This window comes from Desmodus rotundus, chromosome 4 (genome assembly GCF_022682495.2).
Source record: "Desmodus rotundus isolate HL8 chromosome 4, HLdesRot8A.1, whole genome shotgun sequence".
NCBI classification, from domain to species: Eukaryota; Metazoa; Chordata; class Mammalia; order Chiroptera; family Phyllostomidae; genus Desmodus; species Desmodus rotundus.
Genome location: NC_071390.1, coordinates 120,892,511 through 120,919,262, shown reverse-complemented (window position 1 = coordinate 120,919,262; position 26,752 = coordinate 120,892,511). Strand labels below are relative to the sequence as shown.

Genomic DNA, 26,752 nt, shown 5'->3' with positions numbered 1-26,752 from the left:
CCAGTTACCTGAGACTGAGGTAACTCTTATAAAGCACAGTTGTCCTCTATCTCAGTAGGCCATCTTCTATTGAGTGGCCTGCAAAGAGACAACAACCTTCCCTGAAAAGGAAGGGGTGCCCACTCTGCAATGAGAGAAGCCAATTGTGGGGCACGGAGGAGCTGCTGCAGGCAGATGGCCTTCCCATCTATTGGTCTTGTTTTTAAAATGGATTGTTTAAAGCACCCTAGAGATCCTATTTTATGGGCAGTGCAATTCACCCCAGATACATCCCAAAGAGAGAGTGTTTTAATTAACATAACAGAAACCATACAGACTGCATCCCCACTCCACCTCTTTTCTTTGGTTACAAGTGATGATAACCATGATTACAAGGACAAGTCATTTAAAATTAAGAGAGAACAGGTCTAATTTACACTAGCTGTCGCTCCAGCATTTGGGAAAGGCCAAGACTTACGGAAGGAGAACGGATATTAGTGGCAATCAATGACTATTTGGACATCAGACACTGAGTATGAAACTATGATTTAAGACTCATTACTCCTTTAATAACTACCTTGAAGCTTTCCTGAGCTCAGGGTTTGAATGTCACTAAACTTCTGCTATCCTTACTATCAAAATACTCAGTGGAATGTACTCTAATATTAATGTATCAGATATGATGGTTCATTCACAAGAAAAAAATTCATTCTCAGTAGTCAGTTAGTGGTGGATTCAATTTCTTAAATCCATAATTATCTAAGTAAGGGGCATTGAGAAGGAGCTCCCTTATAAGGAATAAATGACTAAAGTTAAGTGCTTCTTTCAAGTTTTATTTATTTATTTTTGTATTTTAGGGTTTTTTTTTTTATTGTGGCTTTTAAGTACAAGCCATGTTAACATGTGCACTGCAGTAGGAATAAAATATCTGGGCTAAAAGAAGAATGAAAAGTGGGAATAAATTTTCATTTGAATCTAATATTGTAAATGCAAGTTGCATGTACATAGTCTTATTCTCTCTATAGAGGTTGTACTCTGAATGGAAGTTCTAGTTTATGTTTGTTTTATTCTCAATACCAATCTTTTTAGGACATAATTAAATGCAAACAAAAAAAAAGAATTAACTTGCATCAATGTGTCCTTCTGAATGACAGATGCTTCATTCCCACAAAACCATCTCATCAGCTAGACTATTGTTCTCATGCTCATACATTTCACTAGTTTGATTCCCTTCCGATCCCATTTCCATTTAGAAATACAGTAGTAGCACATAACTTATTTTTCTATTAATTTGTAAAGTGGTTCAGTTATGAAGAAAAGCAAAATTACTTGTTTGATGCCAAAGCACCGGTTCATAGTCTAGTTTGTTATCTTTTTAACTCATTGGTAATGTAGAGTTTTTGAATATAAACAGAAATATAAGATAGATTTTGTGGGGTTTTGAAAGACAAAGCATAAAGTTAGAAATCTCCAAAGCAGTCAATGGGATCATCTTTTACTAGGGCCAGTGAAGCCAAAATATAAATAAAATGATTCATCACTTCAACTCTACAAGCCATAATTTCTAATTAAAAACTATCCCATAAATACCTATTTTATTGTGATATCTGTGTGGTAAATAAATTCAAGCGATCGGTAAAACACTCACCAAGGAAATTACCTTAAAAAATTACTTCATTCCCAAGTGTATCTTCCTAATTAAAATGACTACTTCCCATTCATATTTCTGAACTGTAATTTATAATACCTTGAGAGTCTCTGAATAGCCAGCACTTAGGCAAGCTATTGCCCTAATTTCTTAAATCACACTGCCTAAAAAACAGAAACTTTAAAAATGATTTATTGGATATTCAAAAATGTGTACATGAGAATTTATAAAGCTACTTTCTTATGTTGAAAGAGAAAAAAATAAGCTGATAAAACTCCATAATCATTTTCCCCAACGCTATACACAGCAGTGAAGACAAAATCCATTTCAATTACATTTATTGTAAAATTACCATGTGCAATACCTAAGATATATTATGATACATCAACCCACATATTTATGAAGATTATAGTCCAAAGGGTCTTCTCTCTACAACTACTTACTTAATAAATGCTTGATTCTTCTTCACCTCTAACTTTCCAGCTTGCTTCTACCCATACTTTCTTTTCTAGAGAAACAACGTGGTACAGTGTGAAAAGAACTTGAAGACTGTGTTTCTTTAGATACAGATAGGAGTCTTCACTTTGCCATTTACTAGAAGTACTTCTTTGGAGAACACCATTTCCTTTGACAAAGTCTCCGTTTAAAATTGTCAAGCTACGGTTCCCTTTATTCCCTATGCTCCCAAGTCAGCTCTTACCCAGGATGTTATAAAAACTGCCTCTCAATATCTAAATAGGAGCTGTATTTTCAGACGACACAGTCTTTTCAGACCTAACTTCTGTGACCTTTGAAACTGTTATTTTCCCTGAAATACTGTTTAATGATATCTCCTGTGACACTGTCCTCTCCTTCTGTGTTTCCTTCTGAATTTCCTTCTGAATCTCTAATTAATATCGACCCTTCTCTCAGCTTCCCTAACTCCTCATTCTCTACTTTTTAAAATGGAGACATTCATTAAAGTCTTATTTTAGAAAACGTTCTTACTCCACAATCCTTCTCTGGCTTAGAGTTACTATACACACATTATGCCCAACTCTGATGTCAAGTTAACCTTACCCTTGCCTCTATATTCCAACTCTATATTCCAGTACATTCCCAAGTGCATAATCACCAACGAACACAAGCAAGATTTTCAGGAGATCTCACAACTCCGAAACATCCCATGGCCATGACCACTCTGCTAGTACTCCTACCTGCTACATTCCCTGTGGTTTCAGTACCTTAAAATAGCATCACTAGCCTTCCAGTCGGCCACATCACAAATTCTGCTATCATGTATGAGACCTCCCTCTTCCACATTCCTCTTCCCCATCTGATCATGTGAATTCCTTTAAACCCACTCCACAATGTCTCTTAACACCATCTCCTACCTTCCATTTCTAGCATTCCACAAGCTCAGGGTCTTGTGAATTCCTGCTTGGCTCCTAATTGGAGTCTTCTACACTGCCGCCAGACAGGCCTACTTGAAATGCTCTCCCCCTGAGCTTTCATCTAGCCTCAGATGACTTCATGATGCTGTTGCATAAGACCCAACTCCCTACCATAGCATTTAATAATTCAACCTGAAATTCAACCTCAATACATCTTTCAGACCATCTCTGGCCAATCATCCCCACAGTAGATTCACATTCCCTGAAATATGTTGAAAGTTGATGGCCTCTTACTTTGTGCTGTTTCCTGAGTCCTGTTCCCACCTATTCCTCCTGCATTTACCAGAACCCTAATAATTTTGTATGTTTCTTTACTGAAATGATCAATGCTTTCCTAGCTCTTTTACTGGGGTAGTGGATAATCAACTTCAAGTTACCTCTCCTTAGAATCTTCAAACTTCCACTGTACATAAATAGTATGTAAGCCTGATAACTGAAATGACTAATTTGGGGAGTAATCAAGATGTACCAACTCAGAAAAAAACTATAGAGTTTTATCTCAAAGCTCTGTCTAGTTGTCAATTTTAAAAAGTTTTTGCCATGCCCCTCCCTACCAAAATTGATGTCAAAGCTCATAAAATACATTCCCCTTAGAATTTTCAGCAATACTTCATAATATTAAGGCTAAGAATTACTATTTTATCTATCTTTATGTTTATTGAAATTTCATTGTGAAAATAGTTATTTTCTGTTATCTGCTTAACATACATTTTATTAGCAAACCAAGACAGCAACTCAAAATTTCTATCGATCTAATCTTAAATATCTGTCTATCTATCCCTCTGTCTCCTATGTATACTTCATTTATTAAGGATATGTAAATTCTTTTTATTTTTGATTGTTGTTTAATTATAGTGGATTGCTCCACCCCCACATTGCTCTCCCCTGCCCTGCCCACGCCTTCTCCTACATTCAATCCTCCCCGCCATTGTCCTTGTCCATGGGTCTTTTATACAGGTTCCTTGACTTCACCCTTCCCCTTTCCCCCATTGTCCCTCTCCCTTCTCCCCTCTGGTCACTGTCAGTTTGTTCTTTATTTCTGTGTCTCTGGTTCTATTTTGATGGCTTGTTTGTTTTGTTGATTAGGTTCCACTTATAGGTGAGATCACATGGTATTTCTCTTTTGCTGCCTGGATTATTTCATTTAGCATAATGCTCTCCAGTTCCATCCATGCTGTCATGAAGGACAGGAGCTCCTTTTTCTTTCTGCTGCATAGAAAATTTGTAAATGTACCACAGTTTTTTGATCCACTCATTTACTGATGGGCACTTAGGTTGCTTCCAACACTTGGCTATTGTAAATTGTGCTGCTATGAACATTGGGGTGCATAATTTTGAATTAGTGTTTCAGGATCCTTAAGGTATAATCCCAGCAGTGGAATTGCTGCATCAAAAGGCAGTTCCATTTTTAGTTTTCTGAGGAAATTCCATACTGTTTTCCACAGTGGCTGCACCAGTCTGCATTCCCATCAATAGTACACTAGGGTTCCTTTTTCTCCACCACTTCACCACCACTTGTCATTTGTTGATTTGTTTATGAAGGCCATTCTTAAAATAAAATCATATAACCAAAAATTTTATGTAAATGAAAACTGTGTTGGCAGAATTCTGTTAATTAATAAGATAGTGCAATACCCTCCAAGGGAATTGATTAACCTTTATAATATCAATGACTTAGACACTATGAAGCATATACATTAGCATATATATTAGTTACAAATATTTATTTGCATACACTATGTAGAAAAGTAACTAGGACCAATTTTGTTTCCTCATGTTTAGAGAAAATATTTTAGATACCTTAATACATGACATAACCAAGATACAATAAGAGGCTCCATAATACTTGCATTTTATCTTATCCATGTGCATGCACAAACATGGTACATTTGAAAATATGTTAGTATATTTCCAAAAATATGGTTTGAAAAGCATAGTAATGACATCTGTTTGTCACAACTTTAGCTGAAAATACATGATGGGAAATCAATAAACAAAAAATCAAAGAAATATTATTTCTTACTGAGAAAATTTCAAATATTTAGGAATATTTTAAGGAATATATTTTAAAGAAGATATTCTAGTTGGTTACCTTTTCAGATACTAAATTAATACTTGTATAAAGGGTTATACACTCATTTGAACTCTAAGGCTCTAATGGTTATTTTAAAGGAAAGATTCTCAAGACTCCCTAACTTCTACACATACACTGAAATTTGATAATGGTTCTACTTCAAACATGTAAAGATGTGCACGTACTCATTACATGCCTTTGTGGGGAACATTTTTTTTAATACATCCTTGTACAAGTTATAAAAGTTATGTAAATTAAAAGGTAAGTTAGGAAAAGATTCTCAAAGGTAGTAATATCTTACTGAACTTAAGGGAGAATTAGATGTTTTCGGCCAAGAATAAATGATGGAACAAATTATGTCTAAAGAAAACTCATGTCTGATTATGAACATTGTGAATCATATTTAGTATAAATATAGGAGAGATACTCATCCCAGTACCAAGTTGTATCTTTTCTTATTGAAAATAGATACAGTAATCTCTTCTCATGCCATTCTATGGAGGATGTATACATTCCAAGACCCCCAGATTTTACCGGTAGGATGCAACTCAATACAAACTATGCTTTTTCTACATATACATACTTTCTCCTTAATCAATGTCTTTTCTTCTACTAGAAATGTGGCAGCAGCTTCTTCAGCAGCAGATGCAACCACCACGGTATTTTTCATAAACCTATTCCCATCTGTGTAACCATCTCTTACTTCAGTAAATGGTTCGGTGTCACTAGTTTCAGAGGTCTTGCGAAGTCTTTGTTTAAGCTCAAAACTTTCTGATACAATCCATGGCCATCTTAGGAACAGGTTTTCTGTTCATGTCTTCCACCCACAAATGCAATGCCTTTCCCACGTTAACTAAAAACTTGGCATGCACTGTGGCCTAAACTGTTGCAGTTAAAGTGTGAAGGCAAAACTAGAAAACATTTATTTTTCCTTCTTCAGAACTTTGCAAATAGAAGACTTGTTCATAATGTAGCTCTTAGCTACCTCAGCATGTTACTTTTTCCCTTATTAATTCAAGACCTTTCACCTTTTTATTTCAAGTAGCAATTTATAGTTTTTATTTGTAATATCCAGATGGCCAGCATCACTAGTCCTGCACTTCTGGGACATTATCAAGTAAAAACAAGGGGGACTTGGACACAAGTACTGCAATACTGCAATAATGAGACAGTCAATAAAACTTCAGTGTGACTCAGGCGGTGGCAGCATACCCAGTGTGGAGACCCCAGACAAAGGGACGACCCCAGAGGGACACACAAGCTTTCATCAAGTTACTCAGAACAATCTGGGATTTTAAATTATGAATTGTTAAAGATGAACTTTTTTAAAATAGTAAAATTATGAATTGCTTATTTCTGGAATTTTCAATTTAATATTTTTGGACCATGGTTGACCACCAGGAACAGAAACCTCCGAAGCAAAACCAGGAATGAGGGGAGACTACTGTACTTTAAATCGGTACCATCAAGGTGTTCTGATTCATGGTACCAATCACCTTCGTGGAATTATCTAGCATCATAAAGTATTAATACCTAATATTTAGTTATTTGATGGACTATATCACTATATACTAAGTTTAACTTGTAAAATTAATACATTGGAAAATTTAATTTAATCATGTTAAAAGTATTTGAGAAATTTCCCTACCTGTATTCAGCATCATAGTAAGTAGAAATATTTTTCATGATTTCTCTGTATAAAATGTAAGACAAATAAGCAGGTCAAATGAATAAGGAACTACAGCAATAATAAATAGTACTTTCTAAAAGTGCCATAGAGATATAAATTATTCTTGTTGTTGATACTATTGTTAGACCTCTAGTGCTTTTCACACACATCTAATTTGATCTTCACAGCAATTGTGTGAATTTGTTAGTAAGATGGCATTTTCCAGTTTTATAGAAAACTGGTAACAGACAAGTATCTTGCCCAAGGTTATACAGTTCTTAAGAGACAGAGCTAAAGCTTGAATATAGGTACTTTCATAAAGCATTTCAAAATAACTAGAGTGGGATTTCTCATCAGGCGAATACATTTCTTCTTTGAGATGGGTGATAGTAAAAGAAAGATTTAGAAAATGAAGTTCTAATTCACCTCACCAAATAAGTTGTTATTTTGACCTTGGGCATGAAAAGAAATATTGACTATATCAACATCACGTAAAAATGATTTTAAAGCAAAGAAAGTTATCATAGGCAGACAGGGACACTATATAATTATAAAAAGAAATAAGTCCAAAAAGAAGATAGGTCAGTCCTAAATGTATCTATACCAAACTACAAAGCTTCAATGCTTGTGAAAATCTGCTAAAACTAAAGTTATTGACAAATCCACAGTTACAGTTGAAGACGTCAACATCCCATTCTTAATAATCAATAAAATTCTAGATCAAAAAAATAAATAAATAAGCAAGGATATAGTAAAACTCAATCGACATACTCTAAATGACATTGTAGAATACTCCCCCCAAAAGAGCAGAATATATAATCTTTTCAAGGACCCATAAAACACATAAAAATAGACTATATCATGGGATATATAACAAACATAATCAAATTTAAAATAATTGAAATCATACAGAATGTGCTCTCTGACTAAATGGAATCACACTAGAAAACAATAACAGAAAGAAAACGGAAAATTTTGAACACATAGAAACTAAAAAAAAAAAAAAAACAGACAGCTAAATAATCAAAAAGGTCAAAGAAGAAGGTTCAATATAAAAATGGAACATAGTAAAATTTGTAGGAGACATCTAAAACAGTGTTGAGAGGAAAATGTAGAGTAAAAAAAAAATGCTTATTTTAAGCCAGGTGGTGAGGGACAAATACCATATGATCTCACCTTTAACTGGAACATAATCAACAAGAGAAAAAATCAAATAAAATATAACCAGAAACATTGAAGTTAAGAACATTCTAACAATAGCCAGAGGGAAGTGGGGAGGGGACAGTGGGGAGAGGGGTTTACAGGAACTACTATAAAGAACACATGGACAAAATCAAGGGGGAGGGTGGAGGTTGGGGAGGGAGGTGGGTTTGGCTGGGGTCGGGGGAGTGAGGGGAGAAAATACAGACAACTGTAATTGAATAACAATAAAAAAATAATGAAAAAAATAAAATTATTTCCCTCGATCAATAAATATTTGGAATATTTTTAAAAATGTTTATTTTAGGTAAAAAGGCAAAAAGACAATCTTAGCTACCACCTAAAGAATCTAGAAAAAATATTAGCAAACTAAACTCAAAACAAGCAGAAGGAAGACATAATATTGATAGGAGCAGAAATCAATGATTTTTTTAAATATAAAAATACAACAAAAGATTGTTATTTGATATGATTATTACAATAGACAAACTTTAGCAGAATGACAAGAAATATGAATCAAATCACCAATATTAAGAATGAAACAAGTCATATCTCTAAAAACCCTATATACATAAATAATATAATAAAAAAATAAAAACAACTCTAAGCACAAACTTGACAACTTAGAGGAAGTAGACGGATCCTTCAAAACAAACAAACAAACAAATAAATTAACACAACTCAATATAAAATAATTTAGATAGCTTTTTAGCTATTAAATAAACTGAATTTTTAAGTTAAAAACTCACAAAGATGATTTTCCAGTCTCTTTCATAGAATAGAAGGGGAGGAGACACCTTTCAATTCATTTTACAAAGCTAACATTACCCTGATAGGAAAACCATATACAGTGAATAACACTCATAAAAATATAAACACAAAAATCCTTAACAAAATATTAGCAATTAAGATTCATGTGTATATGGACATACCAAGGACTGTCCAGAAAGCTTCCCACCATGTGCTATGAAAAAGAGACATTTATTGAAGAAAATACAAGATACAAGGAACATTGTGCATAGGACAATAATGCCTTAGCCCCCTTCAAGGTAGGTACCTTGAGACCTCACACAGTTCTCCCAGGGTATCTTCCAGTGTTCAAAACACTCTGCAAAATCCTCTGTTGGAATCACCATCAGATCCCATGTTGTAGTTTCCTGAATCTCATTGATGGTCTGAAATCTCTTCCCTTTCAAAGCTAATTTCAGTTTTCGGAAAGGCCAAATGTCTCAAGATGCCAAATCTGGTTCATCAGCAGCAGTTTGAAAGAAGTCATTAGCAAATGCAGCACTATGTTCCTTCTGCTCCCGTAGCAGAAGCTGTAGATCAAATATGACATGACACATTTCATGCCAAATTCCTGCATAGAAATCTCGGACACAGCAGTTTTTGTAATCCTCAGATCAGCTTCTAGTTCCCACACTATCAGTCACTGATCACTACTGATTGCAGCCCACACACATTCAACATTCTCAGGTGTTCTGCTTGTTGCCGGCCTTCCAGAACGTGGTTCACTTTCAACACATTTTCAACCATCTTTGAAGTGTTTGTGCCACACTTTTATTTGCACTGCAGTCATTGCATCATCCCCAAAAGCCTTCTGAATCATCTGAATAGTGTGGGCAGAGGAATGTTCAAGCTTAACAGAAAATTTGATGCAGATTTGTTGCTCTGCTCGCTCAGTGATTTTGCATGTGACAGTCACACAGTATATATGCTCACTCAACGGCATCTACTGCCCCCACTGACTAGTACAGTGAAGTCGCCATTGTTCACACATGCATATTCTAATAATGGCTAGACTTTTTCTGGACAAACTATCATTTACTTATATTTGTTTATTTTATATACCATGACAAAAAGGGGTTTATTCCATTGACGCAGCATTGGTTCAATATTTACAATCAATCACTGTAATCAATTAAGAAAGGCTAAAGAAGGAAAAAATCACATGATCATATTAATGAAAGCAGAAATTATTTTTTACAAAATTCATCACCTATTTATGATAAAAAAACTCAGAGGAAAAATAGTAATATACAAGATATTCCTCAATTTGATAAAAGGCATCTGTCTATAAAAGAATGAAGCCTATAGAACTATCTACTTGAAACCTATGTAATCTTATTAATCAATGTCATCCCAATAGTTTTAATTAAAAATAAGAATAAATAAGTAAATGAAGAGTCCACGCCATCCAAAAAAGCAAAGTGAAAACTAACCTGTTGAAAGACAAAATGATTTCCTCCTAACATCAGGGAAGAGGCAAGGATGCCCAACCTCACCACTTTTGTAAGTTATAGCCACTGTAATACAGCAAGAAAGGAAAAGACCTACAATTGAAAGAAGAAATGAGAGTGGCTCTATTTGAAGAGGACAGGATTTTCTATGTAAAAAAGTAAAATAAAAAATTCAGGTAATCTACAAAAATATCTAGTAGGCTTAAAAATGTTTCAGCAAGATATTAGGACACAAAATAAACATATGAAAATTAATTGTGCTTCTACAATAGCACCAAACACATACATGAAAACATAATCATTTATAATAACTTTAAAAAGAAATAAATATGTGTAAATCCAATCAAATATATACAGGACATGTATGATGGAAACTACAAGAATTTGAGAAAAATAAAAATACAGTTATGAGAAAAATGACTTTTTATTTTTAAATAAGTTATTTAAAAACTTATTAAAATAAATAAACATACACTTATGAGAAAAATAAAAAATGTTTATAAATATTAAAATGTTTGAAATTATTACATGTATATAATTCTTTGATACAGGCCTTAATTATAGATTTAAATATGTCCCTGGCCAAAGAGTGAGCTTTTTGAGATAAGAGACCACAGTAACTAGTGAGAGGTTTGAGAGGTGACTTAAAACACAGAATTCAAATCATATGTATTGAAATGAATGAGTGGGGGCAAACACATTCATGATGTTTAATTTTAAAAATAAGAAAAATTTTAATGATTTAATTATATTTCAATCCTTTCAAAATTGGTTCTCATCTTCAAATAAAATGATCACTCCACTTAGCTGAATTATTAAAGTGATTTTCTCAATAATTAGGAAAGATATCTCAAAACACCCAAATATTTTTTGTGACATCCAATAAATCACATATAAGCAGTCCTTAAAGCAGCAAAACTTGAGATGTTCTTTAAATTTCTGACATCACATGAGTGTGGACAAAACAAAATTTAATTATTTCACAAAGAGAATTGATCATTTTTCCAACAAAATATAAAGATGGAAAGAGCCATTAGCCAAAATTGTATGCAAAATACAAAAATGTCATTAATGATTAGAACCTAGTAGCTAATTATTGATCATAAGTATTAACATGGGTCATATCACCTTTGAAATAGCCAGTTAACCATATAAGAGGCAAATAAAAATTTGGTAAGCCATTTAAAAAGAATCCTGCTTTTCCTGTTGTAACATGAACTCTGTACAGAGTCAGAAGGCCTGGCAAATTATTGTTCCTTACATCAATTGCCTCCTGATAATGATGCACTGAGAACAACACATGATTTCTGCGCTATTCCCGCCCTAAAGTGTATAATATTAATCTCTTCATGAGAAACATCCGAAAAACTCAAACTGAGGAACATTCTATAAAATAATTCCCCTATATTATTTAGAAATGTCAGAGTCATGAGACACAAAAGAAAGACTGAGAAAATGTTCTAAATGAAATAAAGAAGTATGATCACTAAACGTAATAAATGATTAGGGATTCACTTTTGCTATAATGGACATTTTGGGGACAGGTGATAACACCGGAATAAAGCTAATAAGCAGGGTTGGCTTCATGGCCTTGTGACCTGTGCAGTCATATGTGCCCCCAACTCTAAAGGATCAAAGTTGGGATTAAATGGCCTTCAGTAATCATTCTGAATTATTAATACTTTATCTCTGCATTTCTTTTGTGAGTCCTGATTGGATGAGAAAGCATGTGTAGTATCACTGAGCTAAATAAAATCGGTTGTCTATTTTTTTTCGCAGCTGTGTTAACAGGTAAAATTTTAATATTTTGGGAAATATGATGGAAAGATACATAGGCATTCTTTGTATAAGCTTTGCAATATGTCCAATAAAGTAAAAATAACCCTATGTATCACATCATCAAATATTACTCATTTTATAACTCATGTTTAGAGAATTACAGTTATAAAGTTATGGGAAAATTCAAGTTATTTTAAAATGTCCAACACTAATTTGTTAAAAGGAAATCTTACCTTTTGTGAGAGCATGTATGGATCTGGAGAGATCCATACTATGCTAAGTGAAGTAAGCCAGTAAGAGAAATTACTATATAATCTCACTTACAAGTGGAAACTAATGAACAACACCAATTATTTTAAAGTAATAACTGGAAATAGCTTTTAGAGTTTTATTTTTATTTCTTCTTATGCATTCGTCAAAATTCTGACTTAAGCAAGTTTTGTTTTCCATAGAGTTGAAATATACTTGTGCATGCAAAAACACAGGTTCATTATTACAAAAATCTAGTATATCTATCCTCATAGACAAAAATGTGATTATAATATGTGATCTCTATCCTAAGCTTCCCATTCTGGGATCCATTAATTAAGCTCCAAGCCAAGTTTTAATTATATAAAAACTGAATTCAAAAAGTGCATTTAAAATATAAAGATAACACTTCTTTAAAAGAAAGCACAGCAAAGACTTCCAGTCAGGATGGCAGTATAGGCAGACATGGCTCACCTCTTCACACAACCACATCAAAATTACAACTGAAACATAGAACAACCATCACTCAGGAACCTCAGAAATCAAGTTGAATGGAAGTCTGACAACTATGTAATTAAAGAAACCACATCCATCCAGATGGGTAGAAGGGGTGCAGACAAGGAACGGGGTAGTCCAACACCCAAGTGGATAAAAGTTGGGGAGAGATATCTTGGGATTGAGGAGTCCCAAACCCAGACCAGGCCCCCATTCCAGAATTCTAGTCCCAGAAAGATAAGTCCCCACAACTTCTGGCTTCAAAAACCAGCAGGGATTGAATCTGTGGAAGAAATTTCTGGAGCCCCAAGCAGTTACTCTTAAAGATCCCACACACAGACTCGCCTATCAGACTAACTCCCACTGAGCTCCACTACCAGGGTAACAGCTTGAAAGGCATCTGTGACATACAGGGAGAAACTAAAGTGTCTAGCATCAAGATGAGCAGAGGCCATTGTGCCTGTGTGAACCCTCCTCCCACGGAGCCTATAAACTGATGCCATATCTGAAAGTCCATCAGTCTGGCTCCGACTGTTTGACCTGCCTTGGAGATCCCTAGAGGCACTGCCCTGCCTAATTTACAGGCCCACTCAAGCTGCTTTTCTATACAAATGGCTGGGTTTTGCTCCTAAATCCTATCAAGCAAGGAACAGCTGGCTTCAGTGAGTCCTAGGCCCAGCACTAGGAGCAGCCAGCTTAGATCCAAACATTGGCTTCACCTACAAATCTCCCAGGACAGCAAAAATAGCAGCCGTCTCAGATTGCTTTATAGCTCAGGTAGGGTTCCCAGGGGAAAACACAGGTAGGGGCTGACCTTGGCCTGTACCACCTAGGAAACCCCAAAGCCAGTGAACCCAGTGGACAGCTACAGACCACTTTGGGGCACTACCACTCTGCCTCTGCACAGCTGATCCTCCACAGAGAGCGGAAGTTGGTGGTCAGTGGTCACAGCCAGTACTAGCAGCTGACAGGCCTGGGTAAATCCCTCCAATTGATCTGCCAACTGCAACCAAGGCTCAACTACAAAAGGAGGGTGTACTCAGCCCATAAAAAGGGCTCACTTCAAGTACCCAGCTTGGGAGACAGTGAAGGCTGTGCCATAGGGCCCTACAGGACACCTAGCACATTAGGGCACACTACCAAAAAATGGAGTCAAAGCAGCTGTACCTAACACATAGAAACAAACACAGGAAGGTTACCAAAATGAGAAGACAAGGAAAAAATGGCTCAAATGAAAGAATAGATCAAAACTCCAGACAGATTGCTAACGGGAGATAAGCAATCTGTCAGATGCAGAGTCCAAAACAGTGTTAATAAGGATACTCAAGGAAATTAGTGAGGACCTCAGCAGCCTAAAAAAGACCCAGTCAGAAACGAAGGACACACTGATTGAAATAAAGAACAGTTTACAGGAAAACAACAGTAGAGTGGATGTAGCCAAGAATCAATGAATTAGAACATAAGGAAGGATAAAACAACCATGTAGAACAAAAAGAAGAAAAAAGAATCCCCCAAAATTGAGGATAGTATAAACAGCCTCTGGAACAACTTCAAGAGGTCCAACATCTGCATCATAAGTTTTCCAGAAGGAGAAGAGAAAGAGCAAGAAACTGGAAATCCATCTTAAAAAATAAAGAAAAAACTTCCTTAATTTGGTGAAGGGAATAGACATGCAAATCTAGGAAGCACAGAGAATCCCAATTATAATGGATGTAGATGCCCACTCCAAGACACATCATAATTAAAAGGCCAAAGGTTAAAGATAAAGAGAGACTCTTAAAAGCAGCAAGAGCAAAGAAGTTTAGTTACCAGATGGTTGCCAGATGGGGGAGGGGAGGAGGACAATGGGTGAAGAGGTGAGGGGTTTAAGAAGTACAAATAGGTAGTTACAGAATAGCCATGGGGATGTAAAGTACAGTATAGGAAATGGAGTAGCCAAAGAACTTATACATATGACCTGTGGACATGAACAATGGTGGGGGGATTGCCTGAGGTTGTAACAGGTGCTGGGTGGAAGGGTGTCAAGGGGGGAAAATCAGGACAACTGTAATAGCATAATCAATAAAATACAATTAAAAAGAAAAGAAAGGCACAGCAAAACCCACTCTCTTTTTGGGTTAACCTTATAGAGCAAATCATTATCAATATTTACATTTTAATAAAAATCAATCAAAAAGTAGTGCAATTATTTTTAGAGTCCCAGTAAAGGTTGTATGATTCCATGTTTACAAATTATTTTTTAAAGTACAACATTTAATTTTGTGGTTCACATTTTGGTTTTAAAAAGCTTATGCTAATATTCTCCTTTTAGATATTGCTAAAACAGAGTATAAGTGAATGAGGTGACTTTATCTAAAACTGAAACATTTATACCCCTATACAGATTTGTTTTCTGATTCCATTCTTTGGTTCATGTGGACTAGTACTCAGGGACTGTGAATTAATTAAGGTTATCACAATGCCTTATATTTAAAATTAGACAAAATAAAATAAATGACATGTATCCTGCTTGGTAAACATGGAAATGAATAGCTTGGGAAAAAATAAATATAGATATCATAAAACTTTTCAACAAAATGGGAACTTTTTGTGACTGTTTCTGAAGCATAATTTTGCTTTTATTAAAAGGAAACTGGAAAAGTAAATTAATGAACCCAGTAGAGTTAGTCTTGGAGCAGAAGTTGCCAGTACCAAAACACATTGAACAAAAATCATTGTTCTTATACATGTTAGGATTCAAGAAGACAAAATTAATAAGGAAATTACATTATTTATAACTTAAAGTTAATATATTTTAGCCAATGAATCAACAACCTTTTTCATTTCTAGGGGCTCTTTCAAATTTATTTATAAAAATAAGTATAACTCTCATAACAAGCTTAGTAACAGCATGTTAGGTGTAGCAAGAGGCAATACACTTCGTTAACATATAAACTAATGTGTTTTTATTAAACTTAAAAAATCAAGCTATCACTTAATTTGGATTTGAATCTCAGTCTAAACCTATACCTGTTAGTTTTGAGAATTTTAAAATGTACCATTACTGACTTTATATAGATAAATTGAATAATCTAAGATAAAAATTAATTTCCAACTCAAATACTGATAGGGTAAATTTTCACAAGGCTAAAGACAGAAAACCAAGTTGCAACCCAAAGTTAGTCTTGATAATAATAAGAGCTGGAAAATAGATGTGAGGTTTCTGGTAACTTATTTTCATAAACAGAGACAAATCAAATTAATCTCTTTACAGGCTGCAACAAGCCAATTTATAAGTAGTACAGCAAGGGAGAAAAATGGACAGCAGCTAATACCCCCAAGGGCTGCAAATACCCAGGTGCAAGGTCAGGAGATTAAAATAGCCTTCTCACTGGCCAACTGGGGCCCTGCAAGATAAGTATGGACCAAGCTAATAAGTTTGGCACATTTGGAATCCATTGAAGGCAAAAAGAAGGGAAAACTTCCACAAAAAGAAAGCATACAGAAGAACACAATATTTATTTAATGCAGTCTTTAAAATACCCTTGCTGGGATGTTAAATTTTGTGACATTACTGTGAGATCCATAAATCCATCTTATAAATACTACTGGGACCCTTCATTTTAACATGTTTTCTTTTATTTTCCTTTTCTTCTTCCTCTCCCTGGCACCATCTTCTATTCCCAAATATTATGTAATATAGATTCACCATCAATCATATTTAGATGTTTATTTTTCCAGATGCTTTACTCATAAATGTAGTCTAAAAAATGTTTGTTATGAAATGGAAAACACTTAAAATTTTGAGTCTATCACGTAAAAAAACATCCTTTCATTTACTTATTTATTCACTTATTCTCTAGTGAATTCATCCATTCAGTTATAGAATGTACACATTTACATGAGAATACAAGCCAAATTCCAAAACAATTTTTTAAGCCATAAATACAGTATTTGTGAAATTAATGGGACATATAAGCTAATCCAGTCTCCTCTATCTCTTGGGGTTTGGATCTCAATTGACTTTTTCCAATCCTTCAATATGTTCTCTAATAACAGAAAACTGTTGTTACAGAGCTTTGCTTGGAAGGTAAAACAAGATGCAATGTAAGCTAAAAATTCATTTACGCAGCTGCCATTTTCTTTTGTTACTTGTGGTCAATTCTAAGACACCATCAAGATGTTACAAGTAAAGTGAGATTGTAAGACTCTCAAACCTTACAGTTGTAGGCTTCATAGGACATGAAAGGAAATTAAAGGATGAACTATCATATTGATTTTATTGTGTTTTCAGGCTTTGCCCTAATCTTAAAGGGCTGGGATTATTCTCTCATTATAGATTTGAGAAAAGAGGAAATTAATATGTGAAAGACTAATGACATATCCACTTCTGTAATATCAAAGCAAGTTTTTTTAAAGATACCATTTTAGTATAATTCTTTAATGCAGTACTTCCATGTGGCTATAATCTTGGCTTCCTCTTGGAAAATAGTTACCTCAAATTGTATTTGTTATTAATTTTGAAAAATTATACTAAAATATTATAAGGTTTCATTGTATCAGATTTAGGCATTGAATATAAATTTTACCACTGAAACCAAAGAACAGAAATCCTGCTGGATTACTTAAACAATTACTTGCCCAACTCAGAATGCCACAGCAATGAAATAAAATATACAAATCAGAGTAGAGTAGTCATACCCATAACATTCTATTTTGTTATTTTTAATCATAGTTGTAATATAATGCCTTACACTGTATTTCATGATAGTCGGTACCATTGAATGATTTGTGGCATACAGCATACCGTTATTAGCTGAAGGAAATACCAGTGACATCATTTAGCCATGATAGCAGATAAACTCACCTATTAGAAAACAATACTAACAGTGTTTTACATTTGCACTGACCTGGCATGTTGAATAAATTGCACAGAATATTTTCTTCTAAAACCACATTATAGTTAAAATATTTGAAATACCTTGCCTCTTCAAATATAAATGTGTACTATTACAAAGGTTTGATAGCTCCTATGACTTATAAGCCAATAACCTATCTTACTGAGTTTTCATAAATAAATACAGAAAAAAATATGCAAATTTAAAATAATACTAATCTGGCCCTGGCTGGTGGACTCGGTGGACTGAACATCAGCCTGTGAACCAAAGGTCTGTCAGTTCAATTCCCAGTCTAGGGCACACACCTGGGTTGCAGGCCAGGTCCCCAGCTGGGGGTACACAAGAGGCAACCACACATTGATATATCTCTCCCTCTCTTTCTCCCTCCTTTCCCCTCTCTCTAAAAAGTAAATAAATAAAATATTTTAAGAAAGTAAAATAATACTAATCTGGAAATGATATAACATTCACTTAATTTTTTATGAAAGTGCATTATCTAACAACACAAATATGTTCAAAATAATTTTAAACAGTGAAATAAAAGTATATGTTCACCAGAGAAAGACATCTTAATAAAATGGTGTCTTATCTATTGTTCTTAATTATACATACTTATATATTTATATATATTTAAAATGTGCTAATTCATAGAAGCAGCCTGTAGTACCTCATTAAATATTATAAGCATTAGGTCATTTCACCTGTGAAATTTAGCCACTCAAGTTATTCTCAAAGGCAGAGTAAAAATATGCTGGCAACATAGATGGAGGATGTATTGTGTAGCATTTTGGTCTCAGCTTGGTTTCAACATTACTTGTGTGACCATTCACAATTTTCTTATTCTCAGTTTCCTCATCGATACCACAGAAAACAAATACAATGTTCTTACAGAGTTGATGAGAACATTAACAAGGTATTATAACATATATGCAAACACAGGCATCCAGGGAGTTCTCAATAAATGTGAACTACTTTCATTATGAATGATTTTACCACGTCAGTAAATTAATATATAAATGGTTTGAGGTTTCTTTATCCATGGTAATATCTTTGACTTCTTTTCAAATACATTTGCTGAACAAAATAAAATATAATGTAACCGTAAGTCACATCTGGCAAAGTGTATTTGTGGTAGGCTTAGCATTACAGTGTCAACCAGATGTTGAATTATGCAGATCAAAATGCATTCTTTTTCTGTTGTGGTTGACCACTACACTGAGTAATGTTAATTATTTAGAAATTTGGCAATGTGAAAAACATGTTTTCATTTAATACAAAGCAGCCTCTCAAGACGGCAACATTGGGGTCAAAATCTGATTCAAATTCCACATTGCACTCCTAAATTTAAAAAATATGTACATCTGTCCCATCATCATTACTAATATTTACCCCTAATTTTACATTTTATATTTTTTTCTTCAGGATTATGGGGGATTTCAATCAACAACAATAAATGATATGCCCCAGAATACAGTTTGGAATTCCATTCAGTTTAATGGACAGTTCTCTTGCTATGAAAATACAATGGAGGGCTTTATTTTCATCACAAACCACAAATTAAAGAATCCCTTTGGGTATTATTACAGATATATATCTAGACAAGGTAGATGATATCCAATGCAATTAAAATTCAGTACTAGGACTTTACAAACAGCACCTTTTATAGAATTGTGCCCTTTACTTGCAGTAATTAGAAATGTAATTAGTTACTATAATACCAATTACAATTAAGACTAAGTTGCTGACACACATAGAAAAAAAATTGTCAAAGCATATAAAATGTTCCTAACAGAATCCTTTAGTCATAGTAAAATGACAATTGTTTTTTAATCTGCCAATATTTTTGTATTTTCCATAATAAACAAGTAGTAACAGTCCCAAAGAATCCGGACATCTACATTCCCTCTTCAATTAGTTCCATCTCTTTTCAAAGATGTAAGTAGCTACTCTGCAAACTTTCCAAGATCAAGCCTGGGAAAGGGCTTAGCAAAGAACTTCTGGTCAAGTGGAGTGCATTGTAAGCATGCTCACCACATCTTTGTTTATATCTCAGTCTATATTTATCCCATCGTTTGAGATGTTAGTCTCATAAACATTTCAAATATGTAGATTTTTCTCTTACAATATCAGGACACAAAGTTTATGAGGGTCCAAAAATGGACAACATTTTTTTTTATTTCTGGCATTAATCATGATTCTGATACTTTTTGACATGATTATAGAAAACATAAAGAGATTTTTCCTTTTGACTGATATTAACCAGACTTTTTTTAAAAAATAAAAGACAGAAGTGAATATGGTATCAATTTATTCTAAACTATTTACCTATAGTATGAAGATTTTTATTTTTCATTCAGTGTTGTGATAAAAATGATGAATTTAAGAATCTATTTAGAATTAGCACCCAAGTTGAGGAATCCTCAATATTAATAAATATTAACGCCAGGATAAAGAAGTGTCAAGTGGTATGATTCTGAACTTTTTTCAGGTAAGTTGTTTCAAATTCAACTGAGTAATTTTTATATACCATGGACTTATTCTTGTATTTTTTGCAGACTAAAAAGAAGCAAGTTGTAATTAGAAAAGTGCAAGGTACTTTTTCCTCCACAGTAAGTGAACAGGAAAGATTACAGAAACATGACCCCTGCAGGGGTGAGGGTTTTTTTCCCCCCAAAACTGATTTCTTTCTCAAGAATATTCTCATCCTCAATTCCCAGAGAGGGTTTCTCTGAACCTTTCTGGTCAAATTAGGTTCTTTATATCACATACATATTCTTTACTATTATAATGGTCTCAAAATTATCATTTTCTTCAGAGAACTTATTTCAGTTTTCTATTATATATTAATTAGTGAAATTATTTGAGTAATGTCTGTTTCTGTCAATAGACCATAAATATCATAATACCAGGGGCTTGCTGACTAATATATATTTAGTAACTAGAACATAGCCTAACACAGAGTAGGTGTTACAGACTGATCTGTGTTCTTCCAAGATTCAGATGTTGAAGACCTGAACCCTGATGTGATAGTACCTGGAGATGGGGCCTTCAAGAACTAAGTTTAAAGTCATGAGGATGAAGCCCTTATCCAATAGAATTAGTGCCCCTATAAAAAGAGATACTAGAGAGTTGCCTCCTCCCTCAGTCTCTCATGTACAGACTGACTGAGGACAGAGTAAGAGAAGGCCGTGTATGAGCCAGGAAGAGTGCTCACACCAGGCAACAAACAGACACACTGAGATGGAACTTCTATCCCCCAGAACTGTGAGAAAATAAATTTGTGTTGTTTAAGCTACCTGCACTTCGGTATTTTGCTATGGCGGCCTGAGCAGACTAAGACATCAGGTGACTATGAAGATGTTTTGAATGACTGACTTGATAAATAAATGAATAAAATATGATGGAGAAAAATACTTTTTCCCCTAAGTTAATCTTTCATAGGAAATAACAGCATTTAACGTAACTCTCCGGCATGTGCCACCCTTTCTACGCTCACTGTGCTGAAATGAAAAAAGTGACTTCCCTAACTGATGAGTTTAGGAAAGGGATCTGTCGTACCCAGCTAGTTTCTCCCCACCTCCCATCTGTGGGCAGCTAGGAGCATACGGGAAACAGGTTCCAGTGTATTATTCCATCTATAAAATTTACAATGGCATCACCCTACATGGGGAGGCCTGTGTATCCCTCTTAGCTTGAAACTAGTTGTTTCTGGGATGCAATACCAGGGAGCTCATCGCAGCCATATGCGTGAGATACATACTCCAAGCTCTTTATTAACAGTTTAATCTCATCCACCAAAATTCTTGTTAACTCTCAGTTTGATTAAAACTAACATAGGGAAAAAACAAGAAATTACTTGTAGCTTAATGTACTATTTTGATAACTGGAATGGCTACCTACCTCTCTTGTTTATATATTTACATATATATTTTGTTAATCTCATAAATTTTACTTATGTATCATTTATAATAAACTTATTTATTATGAAAAACATTCGTGTTGGTATCACATAAATCTTAAATAAGTTTAGAATAGTATTACCATCTTCCCAGTATTAGTCTTCCCACCAAGGTACATTTAACATTACAAAATTCATTAATGCCCTTCTCTGTGCCTTTTAATAAAGCAATACAATATCTTTCATATAACCCATAGGCATTATTAGGTGTATTATTACGTGTATGAATTTGCTTAATTAAAAATACTAAGTACCTATAACGTGTCAATATAGTATTCAAAAGTAAAGGATAAAATGTATAGCAAACATAGACATGAGCTGTGTTCTAATGAAGGTAACCACCTAGTGGGAGAGACAATATTGAGTAAATAATCATACAAATAATTATAGTGATGAGATTGCAAGATGCTACAGATGTACGGTACATAAGATACTGTAATAGAGAAATTTGGCCTACGCATAAAATAACATTAATTATTCTGTGTTGACTGATTACTACAGCATTTAGTTACCTAGAAAAAGCTTCAGGTAAATGGAATAATCTATGCATATGTCCTGTAGCAAGCTGAATCATGGATAAAAGTACAATCCATGCTAATCTGCCCAGAGAAGTCCAGGTTTGTGCTTGCTGTCTCAGAATAATTATTAATGCCGTTTCCTCTCATGCTATTTACTGGCCCTATCAAATCCATGTAGATGATATGCCCATTGTTTCAAAATGGAATGAATCATCAAATTTTTGAATCATTAGTGAAAACTGTGTTGAATTTTGACAAGTAAATTTGAATAGAGAAGCATTTAATCCATGTTACAAGTTCTTGAACTATTTCATGAGAAATTCCAGTCCAATTAGCATTTTCTATGTTTAGAGATGCAAAAGTAGAAAATTATCTGTCCTTACTTTTACTAATTCTCAGTAAAGACGTCACTAGCGGCTATGCTCCTGAAAGCATGACAATCTCAGCATAACGAGGCTGAAATAGATGCTCAGTTGAGAAGTACTACAATACATAAAACATTTTTGACCTGGGCCAGCCTCCGATGGTCCCACACCACAAACAGGAGTTTCCCATCATGCTTGAAAAATCACATGTGTACATTTATTTGTATGCCACATATTTGCTTTCCATTATATACTAAATACCACATTTCTATAAAAGTGAAAAAGAAATATAAATAACAGTTTAATATATGTTGTACCCATTGTTAACTAAAATGTATTCTTGGGAAACAAAGCTTCCAGCCCTGGCTGGTGTGGCTCAGTGGATTGAGCGCGGGTCTGGGAACCGAAGTGTCACTGGTTCAATTCCCAGTCAGTGCACATGCCTGGGTTGCGGGCCAAGTCCCCCTAGCAGACGTGCAAGAGGAAACCACACATTGATGTTTCTCTCTCCCTCTCTTTCTCCCTCCTTCCCCTCTAACCAAAAATAAATAAATAAAATCTTTAAAAAAAAACCTTCCACAATTATATTTTCACTTTAGAGATCAGCATCTTCAACTACTTTTCACTGTTACAATGGTTTTACAGATCAAATGATCTACATGCCCTTCACCTGTCAATCTCATTTCTTGCTTGTGATTCTTTTCACGTTGATGATAAAGAGTGAGTTAATAAAAATTGAACCTTAAGTAGATTTCTTAACCCAAATATTCAAACTAAAAGCTTATAAGCAAAAACACAGTATTACAATTCTATTCGCACATTTTTTTAAAAAAATCAGTAAAAAAAATCCTCTTCCACATGAATAATCTTAAGTTCTCTAAAGTCAAATTTGTACATATTTTTCAAATGAAAATAATAAATTTTAAAAACACAAGTGGTGCTATTAAATAATCATTTAAAACCTAATGCAAACACAGTATCCACATGAGAATTACAACAGCCCTTCAGTGTACTGTGCAAACACGTGACATACTATTAAGCAAATATAATTAAGGATAAGGGAGCTGGACTTTTTTTTTTTTTTGGTAACTTTAGCTGCACATATGGAGCATTTTGTTTCACTTCTGGTTTACTTTCTTTTAATCAAAGCCCCTCACTGTAATGCCTTCACACAGGGCTCAGTGTTACGGTTACCATGGAAACCATAATTCTGAATGTCCTAACTTGTGTGATTAAAATTTAACACAAAGTAACATTGATAGTCTCCCTCATTTCCACTACCACCAGTATCCAATTCTAATTAGCAGCACAATAACTGGTTTGGAAGGGATAAAGAGCTCTGACTACTATAACCTCACATTGCCCGTTATTCACAGGCCATCTCATGGACAATGTATAGTGATGGTTCTTTCTCACTAAATGCCGGATTTAAACAGAGGAATTATCTCTAGCTGAATTTCCAGTCTCCTCTAGATAATAAAGTATATTGTTTTTCTTTTTTTAATATACTGTATGAAAGTATTTTTTATATATTCCACATGCCTGTTTTACTAGGACAAAAGCTTTTTATGATGTCCTAATATACTAGGGTAATAAATGAAACTATATGACATTTTAGTTCCTCAAGTTCACTTGTACTAATGATATTCATTTCTGTAACTATTACACTTCTAGGTTCAACATAGAATTAATGCTTCTATATACATCATTAAGATATAACATACAAAAGCTATTTTTAAATAGTCAGGATCTTTTCTGGGTCTTTTCTTATTTCTTCCTTTTTCTTTAATGGGTGTTTTCATAGGAGCTGATGTGCTCTCTGGCTGATCATTTTCATTTGCAGGACATCGTATTGTCTCAGGGGCACCCTTGCGCTGATCACGTGCCCTGCTACTCACCGCCTGTACTGTAACTAAGTACAGATTTACTTTGCGGTAATCACAACAACATTTTAAATTTGGAAATCATACTCTGTCATTCTGATTGAGCTTCTTGTCTACCTTATCATATATAAAAGCAAACATGAATGACATTCCTCTCCACGCCTAAATCCCAACGGAAGTTGTTTAAATTTATAGAGCAAGAGGGATCATTTTAAATATTAAACATTTAGAGTCAGGAAGATACCTTAGTGATTAAGTCCAATGCTCTTAAAATTTAGGGTAGAATTGAGGCCCATAAAAGTTAAATGCTACCCTTAATACATCAAGAACTACTAGAAGCAGTACTAGTACTTTTAAGTATTGATTTAGAATTTTAATCCATTCATTACAGAAGAGTGATACTTCTCTTATTACTACTTTACTTCTTTTCCTACTTTTTATTTATCAACTTAAACACCTTAAAATATACAGTATATCTACTATTGGTAAAAAATAATGCTGAAAATCAGTGGGATTAACCCCAAAATGAAATAGGTATAAATTAGTAATTTTGTTATATATTATATGACTTATGTAACTAAAATTTTTTTCATGCTGAAAATAATCTATTTTAAAGATTATTTTTAGCCATAAAACACACTTTCAAATCATTTCCAATCAGCAGTACCCTTTACTAATTTATATTAATACCTACTGTGAAAAATATAAAATATATTTTCTATTCCTGAGAGCTTCACACAGTTCATTTAATGCTATTTATCTATCAGTAAAGGCCTGACTATTAACTGAAGTTGAGTGATTTTTACTTAAAAAACCATTTTAAAATTTGAATAAATAATGATTGAGTAAAGTTCGACTCTATGGACAATTTCTATTTCTGTGTACATTCTCCTTACAAGTAAGGGATAGTGTTGTCCTATAAGTTGTCCATTTGGGACTTTTATGTGTAATTAGAATATGTGAATAAATTCAAGTAACCCTAATATAAGTTATTGTTTCTTTTGCAATAAGAAAGAATAAAGGAAAGAGAAGTATCAGAACCAGGGGTCGGGAAGACACTGTGGAAGGAGGAAAAAGCACATGCAAAAGAGAAGAAAGGAAAGAGAAAAGAAGATTCCTTTATTAACATTTTCTGCATCTCATTCGGTTTTAAAATAAATATTAGACATTGAAAGATCCTTTAATTATGTTAGTTCATATTTCAGGAGTATACCAGGAAAGTCAAAATGTAAAAAAGCAGTGTTCTGTACCAGAGGCTCCATAAATGGAGTCAGTGGATAAAAGCCAGAAAAGGCACAGGAGACATTATTTCACAAAGCAATACTGAGCCAGATTAAGGTTGATAGAGAGAATTATCATGACTTAAACTTACTAACCAAGTCTGATGACTTTAAATAAGAAATCCTTTGCCGTGTTTTAAGTGTTAATAGATAAGGAAAAGATAAGCTAGTTTATTTCAGTGAAAAAACATATTCTTCAAGTGAATCTGTCATGCCGTTTACTGCCAGGACATTTACGGTGGTTAATAATTCTCGCTCTATGATATCTCAGGAAAGATCCACGAAAATGGATATTTTCAATAAATCAGCACCCAAAATCCAAAGCTAAAATCAAATAGTTTTTATCTTTAGAGCTCCACAGTCTGTTTCCTCATTTTAAAAATCGCTTTATCTCATTCATTTCAACTATTCCTTCACTTGAATTCTTGGAAATATCAAAAAGACATTGATGAATTTTCAGGATTAAGGTTTCAGTGAAACATTGTTCAATATTTTTTCAAGGCAAAATAAAATATATCAAAACTAACGTCACTTTATTATTTCATCATTCAGAGACTAGATTCTGGGTGTGACAAAAAAAAATGCTTCTAAAATAATATGAAGAATGATTCACTCCAGAAATTTCAGCACAGCATCTACTTACAAAATCCAGAGTTACTTACCTGTTCAATTTACAGAATGCTATGGCTCTTCACTGACTGATTTATAACTCACCCATTCTACTTCTAGAACTACACACTCAAGAACCATCTTTGAGTACAATACAAAAAGTAGATTCTTTACTGCAAATTATAAAATAATGTCTTTGAAAATCGAATGATTCCTAAAGGTAAAAGATTTAATACAGCCCTCAGGAATGTGAAAAGAACAACTATGGTTTTAATTTTTTTTTCCAGAAAATTAGTAAGTCCTGCATTTTCCCAATGTTCCTGAGACAGGTACTCGTATGTAGCACTTAGAAAACACAAGGAACAGAACGGGACCAGTCTCAGCCAGCATCTTACAAACACTGGTGTTCGAGCTCTGTTACCAAAGGGGTGAGGAAGTAGACGGCATGGCTAGCGAAAAACTGAGGAGTAGAAAGATGCTGTGAAATTCACAGTTC

At 34.1% G+C, this 26,752-nt stretch overlaps 1 protein-coding gene across 19 annotated transcripts in view; it reads right to left on the bottom strand.

The window, feature by feature from the left end:
• ADGRL3 (adhesion G protein-coupled receptor L3) overlaps positions 1 to 26,752 on the bottom strand; it is a 757,443-nt gene that overhangs the window by 546,919 nt on the left and 183,772 nt on the right. The window contains exon 3 of one of the 19 annotated variants that reach the window (XM_045185777.3): positions 6,783 to 6,827. The exons of the other annotated variants lie outside the window; for them this stretch is intronic. The gene's annotated coding sequence lies outside the window, so the exon portion shown is untranslated. The remainder of the gene's footprint in view (positions 1 to 6,782; positions 6,828 to 26,752) is intronic. 19 annotated transcript variants of the gene reach the window in all.